We start from the raw sequence: 13,110 nt of genomic DNA on the forward strand, positions 1-13,110 counted from the left end.
CCATTATCACCAAGTGCAATGTCTTTATGCGAAAATGCTTCGCTTGCAGATAACAATTAACGACTTTGAGGTCCAGGATGGGACGAAGAGAGTCCTCCTTCTTTGGCACAATGAAATAATGGAAAATCGACCCATATTTTCTTGAGATGTGGGCACTGGAACCACAGTCCTCATACTAAGGAGCCTTGCCAATGCAGATTCCACTGCCTGTTTTTTTTATGTGATAAGTGGCAGGAAGACATCATGAACATGCCCCAAGGAACACTGAAACCCCAGTGCATATTCTTCTTGGATCACCTCCAGGACCCACTGATCTGATGTTATTTCAACCCATATCTGAAAAAAGAGAGAGTGAGAGGTGTCCCCCTATCTCCTGTTACCAGGGTGGGTTGGCAAAGTTTCATTGGGAGACTCGGGAGGTTCCACTACCTGAGCCTGCACCTCTTTTGGGTTGTTGGGAATGAAAGGACTGAGACCCACCGAAGGGTCAAGTCCTCTGAAGTTCGCTCCTCTACAGGGTTGAAAATGCTTGGATCCTCTAGCATGACCTCTCATGTGAAGGGAGCACTGCGCTTGCGTCTTATCCTCCAGATTGACAAACTAAAGAGTAGCAAATCACTTGGACTGAATGGTATGCATCCTAGGGTACTGAAGGAACTAAAAAATGAAATTTCAGATCTTTTAGTTAAAATTTGTAACCTATCATTAAAAAATCTTCCATTGTGCCTGAAGACTGGAGGGTGGCCAATGTAGCCCCAATATTTAAAAAGTGCTCCAGGGGCGATCTGGGTAACAATAGATCAGTGAGCTTGACTTCAGTGCCGGGAAAAATAGTGAAAACTATTTTAAAGATAAATCGTAGAGCATATAGAAAGACATGGTTTAATGGAACGCAGTCAACATGGATTTCCCAAAGGAAGTCTTGCCTAACAAATTTGCTTCATTTTTTTTAAGGGGTTAATAAATGTGGATAAAGGTGAACCGGTAGATGTAGTGTATTTGGATTTTCAGAAGGCATTTGACAAAGTCCCTCATTAGAGGCTTCTAAGAAAACTAAAAAGTCATGGGATAGGAGATGATGTCCTTTCATGGATTACAAACTGGTTAAAAGACAGGAAACAGAGTAGGATTAAATGGTCAATTTTCTCAGTGGAAAAGGGTAAACAGTGGAGTGCCTCAGGGATCTGTACTTGGACCAGTGCATTTATATATATATATATATATATATATGATCTGGAAAGGAATACGACAAGTGAGGTTATCAAATTTGCGGATGATACAAAATTATTCAGAGTAGTTAAATCACAAGCTGATTGTGATACATTACAGGAGGACCTTGCAAGACTGGAAGATTGGGCATCCAAATGGCAGATGAAATTTAATGTGGATAAGTGCAAGGTGATGCATATACGGAAAAATAACCCTTGCTGTAGTTACACGATGTTAGGTTCCATATTAGGAGCTACCACCCAGGAAAAAGATCTAGGCATCATAGTGGATAATACTTTAAAATCGGCTCAGTGTGCTGCAGCAATCAAAAAAGCAAACAGAATATTAGGAAGGGAATGGTTAATAAAACGAAAAATGTCATAATGCCTCCGTATCGCTCCATGGTGAGACCACACCTTGAATACTGTGTACAATTCTGGTCGCCGCATCTCAAAAAAGATATAGTTGCGATGGAGAAGGTACAGAGAAGGGCAACCAAAATGATAAAGAGGATGGAACAGCTCACCTGTGAGGAAAGGCTGAAGAGATTACGGCTGTTCAGCTTGGAGAAGAGAAGGCTGAGGGGGGGATATGATAGAGGTCTTTAAGATCATGAGAGGTCTTGAACGAGTAGATGTGAATCGGTTATTTACACTTTTGGATAATAGAAAGACTAGGGGGCATTCCATGAAGTTACCAAGTAGCACATTTAAGACTAATCGGAAAAAATTATTTTTCACTCAACGCACAATTAAGCTCTGGAATTTGTTGCTAGAGGATGTGGTTAGTGCAGTTACTGTAGCTAGGTTCAAAAAAGGTTTGGATACGTTCTTGGAGGAGAAGTCCATTAACTGCTATTAATCAAGTTTACTTAGGGAATAGCCACTGCTATTAATTACATCAGTAGCATGGGATCTTCTTGGTGTTTGGGTAATTGCCAGGTTCTTGTGGCCTGGTTTGGCCTCTTTTGGAAACAAGATGCTGGGCTTGGTCTGACCCAGCATGGCAATTTCTTATGTTCTTAAAACAAGGAACCGGATACTCGCCCCACTTACTGGCCAGTTTCTCCAACTCACAACCAAAGGCAAGCCGTTAAAGGGCAATTTGGTGAGGTTAGCCTTGGAGGGTGCATCAGCCGACCAATTTCTCAACCATAACTGACACCTGGCCGCTACTATCTAATTCACCCCTCTGGCTGAAGTGCAAACTAAATCACAGCCTGCCTTCGCCAAGAAGGCAGCTGGCTCCACAACTGCCCTGGAGTTTACCCCAGAGTCATCAACTTCCTGGGAGAGAAGCAAAGAAGAGTGAGCCACCAAAGAACAACAAGAAGCAATCTGCAAGGTGATTGCCACTGTTTTAAATGCTCGCTTAAGGATAGTCTCAATCTTTTTAGCATGAGCATCCTTCAAGGCCGCTTCTCCTTCCACGGGAATAGTGATCCGCTTGGAGACTGCTCACTCAAGTGTATTTCCACTTTGGGAAAAAACTTAAGCGCTCTCTTACCACTTGAACCAGGGTGCACAGACATTCCAAAATCCAAACCCCTTTGAAAATAATCTCTGAGGAGCTCCACTCAAGATCAATTAATTCCTGAATGGCCTCCATCACGGGGAAAAAGACGAGAGACTGTACACAAGGAAACCAAAATGGGATTTCTCTTTGGCTCAGACACTGAATTTGCCCCAGGAACTCCAAGTAATTTTCAAGGTCTAGGAAATCAGAGCTGGCAGTTCATTCCTATGAAAGAACAGCAATATAGTTCCCCCTGCACCACTGCTTTAGAACTTGGGGACAGGGCTGAGGACTGCGTCTGAAGAAAGGATTGCAACACCTGGAAAAATTCTACCCATGAAAAAGTAGAAGCAATCAGACCGGGAGGGACCTGAGGTGTACTCATTGAGCTACCTTCCCCTGCTGAGGAACCAGTTAGGGGAATTTCAAAATCAAGCGCCCCACCTGAATAGTCTTTACCCAGACCCACACCCGGCTGGGAAAAACCAGGCTTAGTGAAATCAAAGGAAAACAATTCACCCTGAGCCTCCAAACAGTGCTAGGACAAATCAGCAGGCACTACTGGCTGAGATGCCCAAATATAACAAGCAGTGCAAAGAGAAAGACGCTTAGGCTTCTTAGGCACAGGTGCCATGATGGCTGACAAAGTGCTAAGCTGCAGCCGAAGGCGTGCATCTAGCTGTTTTGTTTTTTTATTTTTATTTTTTTTTAGATAGACGCTCAGCTAGGCACCAAGAAATTATGCATCCAACACTTATATGCACACACCTAGGCGGCTAAAAATTAAGTACAGAGTATCACTTGTGTGCATAGGAAAGTATGTGGCCACTTCATATCACTTAAAATGGGTGCACAGACTACAAGGCCTCACTGTGTGCCCAAAAACTGGGCGCACAACCTGGACACACAGTGAGACACACACGCCGGCCCAACAATCCTGTAGAGGGCAGCCTTAGGAAGTGCGAAAAAGCCATTGTGGCCTACCTCACAGCATGCAGCGAAAAGCTTCAGAGCGGGGTCTAGCCTAAGGAGGCTGCTCAGCCTGCGAAGCTGCCCACTTCCCTCGACCTCCCATGGAGACCAGGGGAGGAGGAAACCCTGTACAGCAAAAAAACCTCCTGCTAAGTCTTTGTATCTATCGCTTTTTTTTTTTTAAACTTACCAGAGCTCAGCCGTACCTGGCTGAGCATAGAGATGGTCTCCGCCGGCGGGGGGAGAAGGCATGTGCTGTCACTACCGTGCTAGTCTTCCTGCACCCGCTGCCTTTCAGCTGCTTAAGCAGCTAAGTCCACGCCGGCAAAACCAGCACAAGGCACACATCTGAGGGACCACGGAAATCATCTCAGGAATTCTCAACTGGGGGAGGGACCATTTGGAATCATCATAGGAGAGCAGGGCAAATGTTATTCTTAATTCTTTATTTTAAAATGAAGGAATCCCTAGTGGGAAGATGCACATCCACCATCTGCTGGAGACGGAGAATATCGGCAGGCTGATGTAACTGCAGGGGTGAAAGAAGAAGAATACTGGCAGGCTGATGTAACTGCAGGGATGTATATACTGTGACGTCAGTTACTCCATCTGCTGGTAGGAATGCATAATCCCACTTGTTCTGGATTCATCTGACTGGATGCTAAGAAAGTTCTAGTGGAAACGCAGACACTCAAATAGTTGGATCTGTCTGGCATTCTATGCAAGGGATCTAGGTGGCCAATTGTTTGGGCAACAACCAAACTAGTATTGCAGGCTATTTAGATTGTTAGAGCCTTCTGGTTAGATATGGGAAAATTGGATGTTGGAAAGAACTAACGGGCCGATACAGTAAAGCTCGGCTGTGGTTACCCGGTTTTTAACTCGTTTTGGAAGCGTAAGGCGTACCCGCGATTCAGTATCGGCTTTTACGCATCCTTACCGCTTGCCGAAAAGGACGCGTACCCCTTTCTGCCCGCCGCATGTATATGACATGTTAATGATCGGATTAGCTATTCCCTCTGATACAGTAACGTGCGCCCAAATTATCGCCCTGTTAACCAGCTTATTTACCGCATCTTTAACCTGAATATTTACCACCTACCCTGTCCCTGGCGTTAGTGTGGTGTTCAGTCTGCTTCGTACCGGACAGCGCCATGGACAACATGTATATACTGGCTCTGGCGTTATTTTTCATTCGGTTGAGAAGCAGAATGAGAAATGCTCGAAATGCTCGGCAGATTGGAGAGGCAAACAGGGGAGCCCAGTAGCAAGGAGAACCCATCCGACCGGAGAACCCAGCAGCAAGAACAGAGAACCCAGCAGCAAGACCGGCGGAGGTATGTGTTCTGTTTCGGTTCAACTGTACCATCCATCTCTGGGCGTCTCTGAGGCTCCGGACATGGACGTTTCCACGGACACCGGAAAGATGGGCGTCCGCTAGGCATCCTGAGGCTCCGGGGTCCTGCGGAGACATGGACGCCCCATACGGACGCCCCTACGGAGCCTTCCTCCTATGTCTAGAATAAGGCTGTAATAGACGCGACCTCGGACGTCTGGCCGGGCGCTCAAGGCAGCGGGGCCTCCGATCATGGATGCCCGGAAAGAGACCGGAACGTCCATGAACGGAAGCCGCGACCTCGGACATCTGGCCAGGCGCCCAAGGCAGCGGGGCCTCCGATTATGGACGCCCAGATGCGGGGTCTGTTGAAAAGAACCACCCACTTACCTGGTGGAATGACATTTGAAATGACAGGTACCAGCGCACCCTGGATACTGTAAAGGCGCTGTATACCGCTGTATACAGTAAGATGGATTGCGAACGCCTACCGCTTCATTGACGTGCTTTGGACGCCACTTGGATTTGCGTCTAATTTGAATACTGAATCAAGTGGTATGTGAACCAAAATATGCGCGCGGCAAACGAGCGGGCGCCTGGCACTGCCGCACTGTTTCTTATGCGTCCTTACTGTATTGGCCCATAAAGTGAGGATCCTATATGCTCTTTTACCCAATATGAAAGAGTACAAGGAAAGAAGACAAAAAAAAAAAAAGACAGTCTTGGATAAAAGGAAATCTTGCAGGAGGTCATATACTTTGACTGGCAGCTGGGATGCATCCTTGGCTTCACTGATATAATTGGGCAGACTGGATAGGTCAGATGGTCTTTTTCTGCTGTCATTTACTATGTTAATAACCATTCTCACAGCCATCTTTAACAAAAGGAAATATATACTAGATTTATATACAAATAAAACTTAAAATATCACAGTTCAAATTTACTTTAATAAAGCTCTTTATATAGTACTGAAATCTAAATTGTGACAATTCAATTTTATTTGAAGACATAAAAAACACAACTTTGTCAAATTCCTGTGATTTTTATCAGTTTTTTTTCAATCTTTATGTCCATCAGAAAGAATAAACACATGTGAATATAACTTCAAACATATAGGGTCATTCATCAAAGTGCATTATGAACAATATCATATGGCACAAATGCAAATGTTTTGGAGGGGTGGGATGAGGGAGGATTTTGGGCAGGATTTAGTTAAATGAGAGGCAATATCGCACCGTGCAATAGCATAACGCATGCTTTCGCACAATTTTAATGCCGGAAATAACTACACCTTTTTTTCTGGCATTAGGCTGTGCGATATGCCCGAAATGACCATAACCCAATTCGCAATACATTTTTTGAATTGCATTTTGGCCATTTCTGGGCTTGAGAGGGGGAGGAGAGAGGAGAGAGGAAAGAGAGAGAGGAGAGAGAGAGACTCTGGGGAGCACCTATTTATCTCTATATAGGAGGGCCATCTAATAGGTCGAGGTGAGGCGTTGGTGGTGCTTTAGGGTTTCGGGGCCAGTTTTGCATGTACAGTGAGATGTATGATCAGCACAGTACACCTTGGTGAAGATTTGACATCATTTGGAGTGAGGAAAGTCTCACAAAGATGACATTTTGTACTATGTTATTTCACCCTTGGCTTGATGGTACCCTGTTATAGAGTCCATCAAGCTAGGGTGAAAGAACATAGTAGAAATTTCATCTTTGTGAGGCTTTCCTTACTCCAAATGATGTCAAATCTTCACCAAGGTGTATGTGCTGATCGTACATCTCACTCTACATGCGAAACTGGCCCCTAAACCCTAAACTACTACCAACACCTCACCTCGACCTATTAGATGGCCTTCCTATAAAGATATAAATACTTCACTACCATGAGGGCCTTGTAGATAGAGAGAGAGCCTTTCTTCTTAGCGCAAGATGTGAAAAATAGGGTTATCGCAGGGCGCACTAAGTTTACCGCACCAGCGATACTATCGATGCAAAGCGGTAAGCTAACGTGTGGTGTGGTAATTAAAAAATTTCCCTAAACATGCCCCTTTTTCTTAACGCTGGCTTTATCAATGTGTTAATAATGCATTTTGATGAATCTAGGGGTCAGAAAGTAAATCAGTTGTACATTAAATAAAATAAAGAGATCATAGTTTGTTTGTTTTTTTCTTCCAACCTCATTGAATAATTCTTATAAAATAGAAAAGCTGTTCAATTTTTACCCCCTCCCACCCATCCCCTATAAGATTTTACATCTTTTCATCAAAGAGCATAAGAACCTTAAGCTCATCTCCAATATTCTCCAGAATTAGTACTGTATCTCCTTAGCCCATATTCATCCTTACAATGCGTATAGTGTAGTTTGAAAATCTGATGATAAAGTATCAATGAAAGGTTGCCAAAGCTGTGTCACCATGGCTTGTTTAGGTTTGGCCACAAATTTTTTAGAAAAATATTCAAAAACCAGTAATTGACCCATCCATCTTTCCCAATGAACCCCACTCAGATATTCTCATCCTATCCAGACTTGAAGTATAGTTTTCTTAGCAATTAACCCCGCCTTATCTGTAAATAGCTTCTGAGGCTTACTTAACTGGAGAGTATCCCTTGCCCATACGCCAAATAACTAGAATTTTGGGTCATCTGTTAAAGGGAAATTTAGAATTTTAGAACAATGTTGTATTATAACCCTCCAGAAGGCAGCAAATATTGAACATTTCTAAAAACTGTGTAAAAGTCGCTGCTCTGCTCCCCACATTTTTGACGTGGGGGGGGGGGGGGGTGGGGATTCATTGAGGTTCATTCTAAAAACCCTATTGGGTTCCAAGTAAAGTTGCCAAATAATTTTAAATTGAGTGTCCCTCAAAATTACATTTTAGAAATTTCAGGGATATATTTAATATAGTCTTTGATCTCGGCACAAAATCTAATCTCTGGCCACCTGGACCATCTCTCTAACAGTTGTGTGAACCCATCTGGCTCTGGTAAAGCATGGAGTGCCTACTAGAAAGCCACACTCGAGGGTTTCATGACCATTTTTCCCCCATAAAATGTCCTCCTTTTTTCCCAGGGATACTAAGCTCTGGATTGTTATCCAGCAAGCTTAAGACATAGTGTCTCAACTGTAAGTAGGCGCAGAAATCTTTACTCGGGAGCTCATATTTTTGCTGTAGCTCATGAAAGCTATGAAGCTTATTAGTATTTCCCATAAATATTTTTTTAATACTATATATATATATCCTTGGTATGCCATTCCTTAAATACCACATTCTCCATAAAATGAGGATTACCACTAATGGTCAAATATCTCTTCTCTTGAACTTTAACAAAGAACACAAAGAACCCCAGGCTTGTTGGCAGGCTAGCACAATCAGAAACAAATGGATGTTGTTTGGAACGAAACTAGTCTCCAACTGAATAATAGAAGGCACTGAGAGATTACCAAGCCATGTCTGCAAACAATCTATATGACAAAAGAGAGAAGGGCCCATAATCCAATCTCTAATATGCCAGAGCATACAAGCTAAATTATATTGCCTCAAATTAGGATAATTTCGGCCTCCCAAGCCAGTAGGCTTCATCAAACCAGATAAAGAAAGCCTGGCCCTTTTTCCACTCCATAATAAATAGGACAAACGAACTCTCTTAGCTCCCCATTAGTTAACCAAATAGGGAGCATCTGTAAAATATAACCACTTAGGTAATACTACCATTTTTATCAGATGAATCCTCCTAGTAAGAGATAATGGGAGCAAATACCAATTCCATTGCTTTACCTTTGCCTTTAAGGAACAGAGGAGAGGGGAAATGTTCACTCTATACAAGTCCTGAATATAAAATGGAATCCTAATACCTAAATATTTCATTTCGGCCATCACCCATTTAAGTGGAAAAGTGCCTTCCCATTTTTGCCTTAAATTCCCCATGACCTCCAAAGCCTCAGACTTGTCTTTATTAATTTTTAAGCCTGAAAAGACCCCAAAATCAATTTGATGAGTCAATACTTTATCAAGGAATTTCATTAGGTCAGTCAGGAATACAAGAATATTGTTAACAAAAGCTGTCACTTTGAACAAGGTGCATCCAATATCCAATCCTGGAATAGATTTATCACTCAATTGTCCTGAGCAAGGGATCAACGGCCATAAAATACAGCAGAGGAGATAGGGGGCAACCCTGTCTCACCCCTCTGCTAACTGAGAACATACTTATTTTATTTATTTATTTGTTTTCATATACCGGTGTTTGATCTGGAATATCACACATCAGTTTACATTGTAACTTGGTTTTAGGAAGGGAGGCCTTCCTATTTACATTATAACTTCAAGAATGCTTCTTATTTAACATTTTAAATTCAAATTCAGAGAGTGCATACAATAACAATTAATCTAGAATGAGAACAATATGTCTTCAGCATATAGTATATCATCATATGATTAATTCTAACAGTAGCTTTAGCAGCAACGGTAACAAACGGGAACAACGTTAAGTCCAACAGGTTGTGTTGTATCTTGGAATAATAATCTTCCTCCATTGATTAAAATATATGAAAAAGGCTTATGATAACAAAAGCATATTAGACTTAACAATATTTCCTGAGTGCCCAAACCTTCCAAGAACTGCAAACATATAATCTCAAGAAACTCTATCAAAAGCCTTTTCTGAGTCAAATCCTACAGCCAGTGCAGGGATCCTCTTCAACTTATAATATGAGATGCAGAGGTCAATTTAACTATAGGGTAGATTTTAAATGCCTGGTGCGGGTGTGCCAGGCGAATCTTCTAAGAGGTCCGGCCACACGCGTAAAGGCCAGTACGTGCTCAAGTGCTGGGCCTCTCTTGGAAGGGGCAGGCCGGAGGGTGTGTTTTAGGTGGGCTGGGCAGCACCACTGTTTGCTCTGCCAGCGGCGCGACTTATTTCAGCTGGGGAGCTGAAGTAAGTTTGCGGAAAAAGGTAAAAAAAAAAAATTTTAATTGGGGGTTGGGGAGGAGAGGGGAAGGAAGGGTAGAGAAGTTCCCTCCCAGTCCGCTCCTTAAAGGGAACTGGGCAAAGCAGTGATGCGTAGCTGAAAAGTAGCTGAAATGTACCCCCCTTGCACGCGGATTACAAAATCTGGCATGCATGCGCGTGCATGTTATGAAATTGCGCATCCATGTGCGTGCGCCGGTTGGCACATGGAATTACGTGCGGATTTTTTAAAAATCTACCCTTATGTGTACTCTGCTGTTCATTCCTTAACAAACCCAACCTGTTCAGAGGATATAATCTCAGGGAGCACCAAGCTTAATCTATCTGCTAAGAATTTAGCATAGATTTCAGCACAGATTTTTAAATCACAATTAAGTAAAGATATAGGCCCGTAAGTTGCAGGGAAACCTGGAACCTTACCTGGCTTGGCCAATACAGTTATATAAGATGTATTAAACAAACCCCTTTGGAAAGAAACCCCTCCCCAGCACTTCCTTATAGAAGCCACTCAATGGTTCTACAATATGATCTTTTAAAATTTTATAGTAATCGTACAAAAAACCATCTGGACCTGGGGCTTTGTTAGACTTAGGATTAATTACCCTGCATAGTTCTGAATTACTTATAGGACGATTAAGTGTGCCAACTGAGCTGGCGAGACAGTAGGCAATAAAAGATTTTGAAAGAAGGCATTTTTCTCAGGTGAACCCCCAATTCTATCCTCCAAGTATAATGATTCATAAAAGGAGCACATAACCTCACAAATTTCAGAACGTTTTATGGTCCAAGAACCAATTTACTTTTAAAAGACCTCTAAAGCAACACTTCAGCATGATTTAACCCCAAAGCCCAAAATACTAAACTATACTGTTGCAGTGGATTAGGCAAATATTTTAAACAACTATTTTACATTTTCTACAAATATTTAATATTTTCCTTTCCTCGCTCCAGGCAGTATATATTGTTTCTAAGAACCTGGAGTTCAAGAATGAGTCTGGAAAAGGCATACCAAATTTCCTCAGGTTTTAAAAAAGTTTCCACAGATATTCCATATTAAAAGAGAAAAATCAGAGGTTTATATGGAAGTAGGTAAAACTAAAGTAGTGATTATATTGATGCCATTATAGACAAATGTCTACATTATACAAAAGAAAATCTTGAAAAATCTATTTTAAGGCAAATTCTATGCACATTTCCAGAGTTCCTAGATAAACATGGGGAAGACAATTTCAGTTTCATAAATTACTTTCATTGGGAAAATGACAGAAAGACTAATATTCCAAAAGACAGAAGCTAGATAAGTTATTTGGGATATTCAGTGGGATAAACCTGATCCTGGATAACTTTACCTTAACTGGCTATATTCAGATATACTAGGTTAAAGGGTAAGCCAATATTAAATAAATAAAGGACATAGCCAACTTACCAGCCCTATCCTCCACACCCCCCCAGCCCCCACTGAAACAAATGTTTGGCATTTTGCCCAATCCTTCCCTTCTTCTACCAAAGTTCCCTAAAATATACCAAACATGTAGTGGACCTATAAGCCCAAAAAGCCTCTTCTTCCCCCTTCAAATTCTCTAAATACAATTTTAATGCAAGCCCCTCCTGAAGATCTCCCTTCCCCCCCCCCCCCCCCCAGGCCAACCTGAGCCATCCTACATCAGCTGGCACCTCTAAGTACCTCACCGCTGCCAGGAGCAGGGTATAATCTTCCAGCTCCTGGTATCTCCAGCATTGCTTTGACATGTTTGCTTTCATTCATTCCTGGATACCTTTAATGCTGCTCTTAGGAACATCTAGACTTTGATATTCAGAGTTAGTCAGCTAAGTTATTCAGCTAAGAGAACTCCGCCCAGGAATGCCCCTGGAATGCCTCCAATGTATCCAGATAAATTTTATCCATTTAATGACTTAGCTGGATAAAATTTATCTGAATAAATTGCCAATATATTCAAACCTTAACATTTATCCAGTACTCAGAAGTTATCTGGATATAGTCCATTGAATATTGAGTCCAGAATATATAAAGCTGATATTTAATTAAGGAACTAAGCAAATCTGATCCTCACTTAATAGCATATTCACACTATTTCCCTTGGGATGAATATCCCCAGATATGTGGCCATTTACATGATGCAGAAATGTGGCTGGAAAGAAGCCTTTAGAATTTAACAGTCATTCTTTCCTGTGTTATCAGACTTCTGCTAAATTCCTTTAGTGATGTCCCAATGTCTCATATCATACTTATTCTCAGTAGTTAAACATGGGATTGCAACATCAATAAAAGAACCTGGTAGAAGACATAGAATATAATAATTACATACATAAAGGCATTTACTTCTACCCCATATCGATTTCCTGCTCATTAGACCTGGGCTGCATTACACAGTAGCAATCCTTAGGATAACTTTTAAGAAGACTATCTTTTTCTCAAAATACATTCATGCTACATTTGTATTTTATTCCACTAATTTACATATCTGTTTCTAGACAGTCGTTTTTCTTTGTCTAATCATATACAGCTTTGTGAAATCTTAAGAAAATGAAGATGATTCTACTGAATACAATACTGCTACTTAATGTATTAGTGCAGGTAATATTAAAGCTTATATTTAAAAAACTAGATGCCCCTCTTCCCCATCAACAGAAGTAAAATTTACCTGAAATATTGCTGCTGATGTAAGTCTTAAAGAGGAATATTTTCCATATAAACAAAATCATTTGAAGCTCTATATTGTAGAACTATAAAATGATAGCTAATTTCTATAAAGAAAAATAACATTGAATATGGTTGAGATACACAAAGACACCAGGAACCAACATTCTGAAAACAGCCTTATTACTAGACAAAACATTATAGCTTAGTACAATAAAATCATAATTGCTGTATCAACTTTTATATTTAACATAAATTAATCATTAACAGATAATGGCATCAATATTTTCTTATTCTAATTTTGGTGTGTAAGTACAGATTGTGGAAGTGACCACCTCAAGAGTATAGTTAAAATAGATTGAATTAGTCAAACAAAACACTCCATTATGGTTCAACTTATTTATGCAAATGGATCCCAAAAAGACAACAGAGAATCTCCTATACACAAGAC

At 41.2% G+C, this 13,110-nt stretch overlaps 1 protein-coding gene across 4 annotated transcripts in view; it reads right to left on the reverse strand.

Annotated features, from left to right (window-relative positions):
• Positions 1-13,110, reverse strand: part of NLK (nemo like kinase) — a 642,623-nt gene that overhangs the window by 328,027 nt on the left and 301,486 nt on the right. The window lies entirely within an intron of this gene.

This window comes from Rhinatrema bivittatum, chromosome 8 (assembly GCF_901001135.1).
Source record: "Rhinatrema bivittatum chromosome 8, aRhiBiv1.1, whole genome shotgun sequence".
NCBI classification, from domain to species: Eukaryota; Metazoa; Chordata; class Amphibia; order Gymnophiona; family Rhinatrematidae; genus Rhinatrema; species Rhinatrema bivittatum.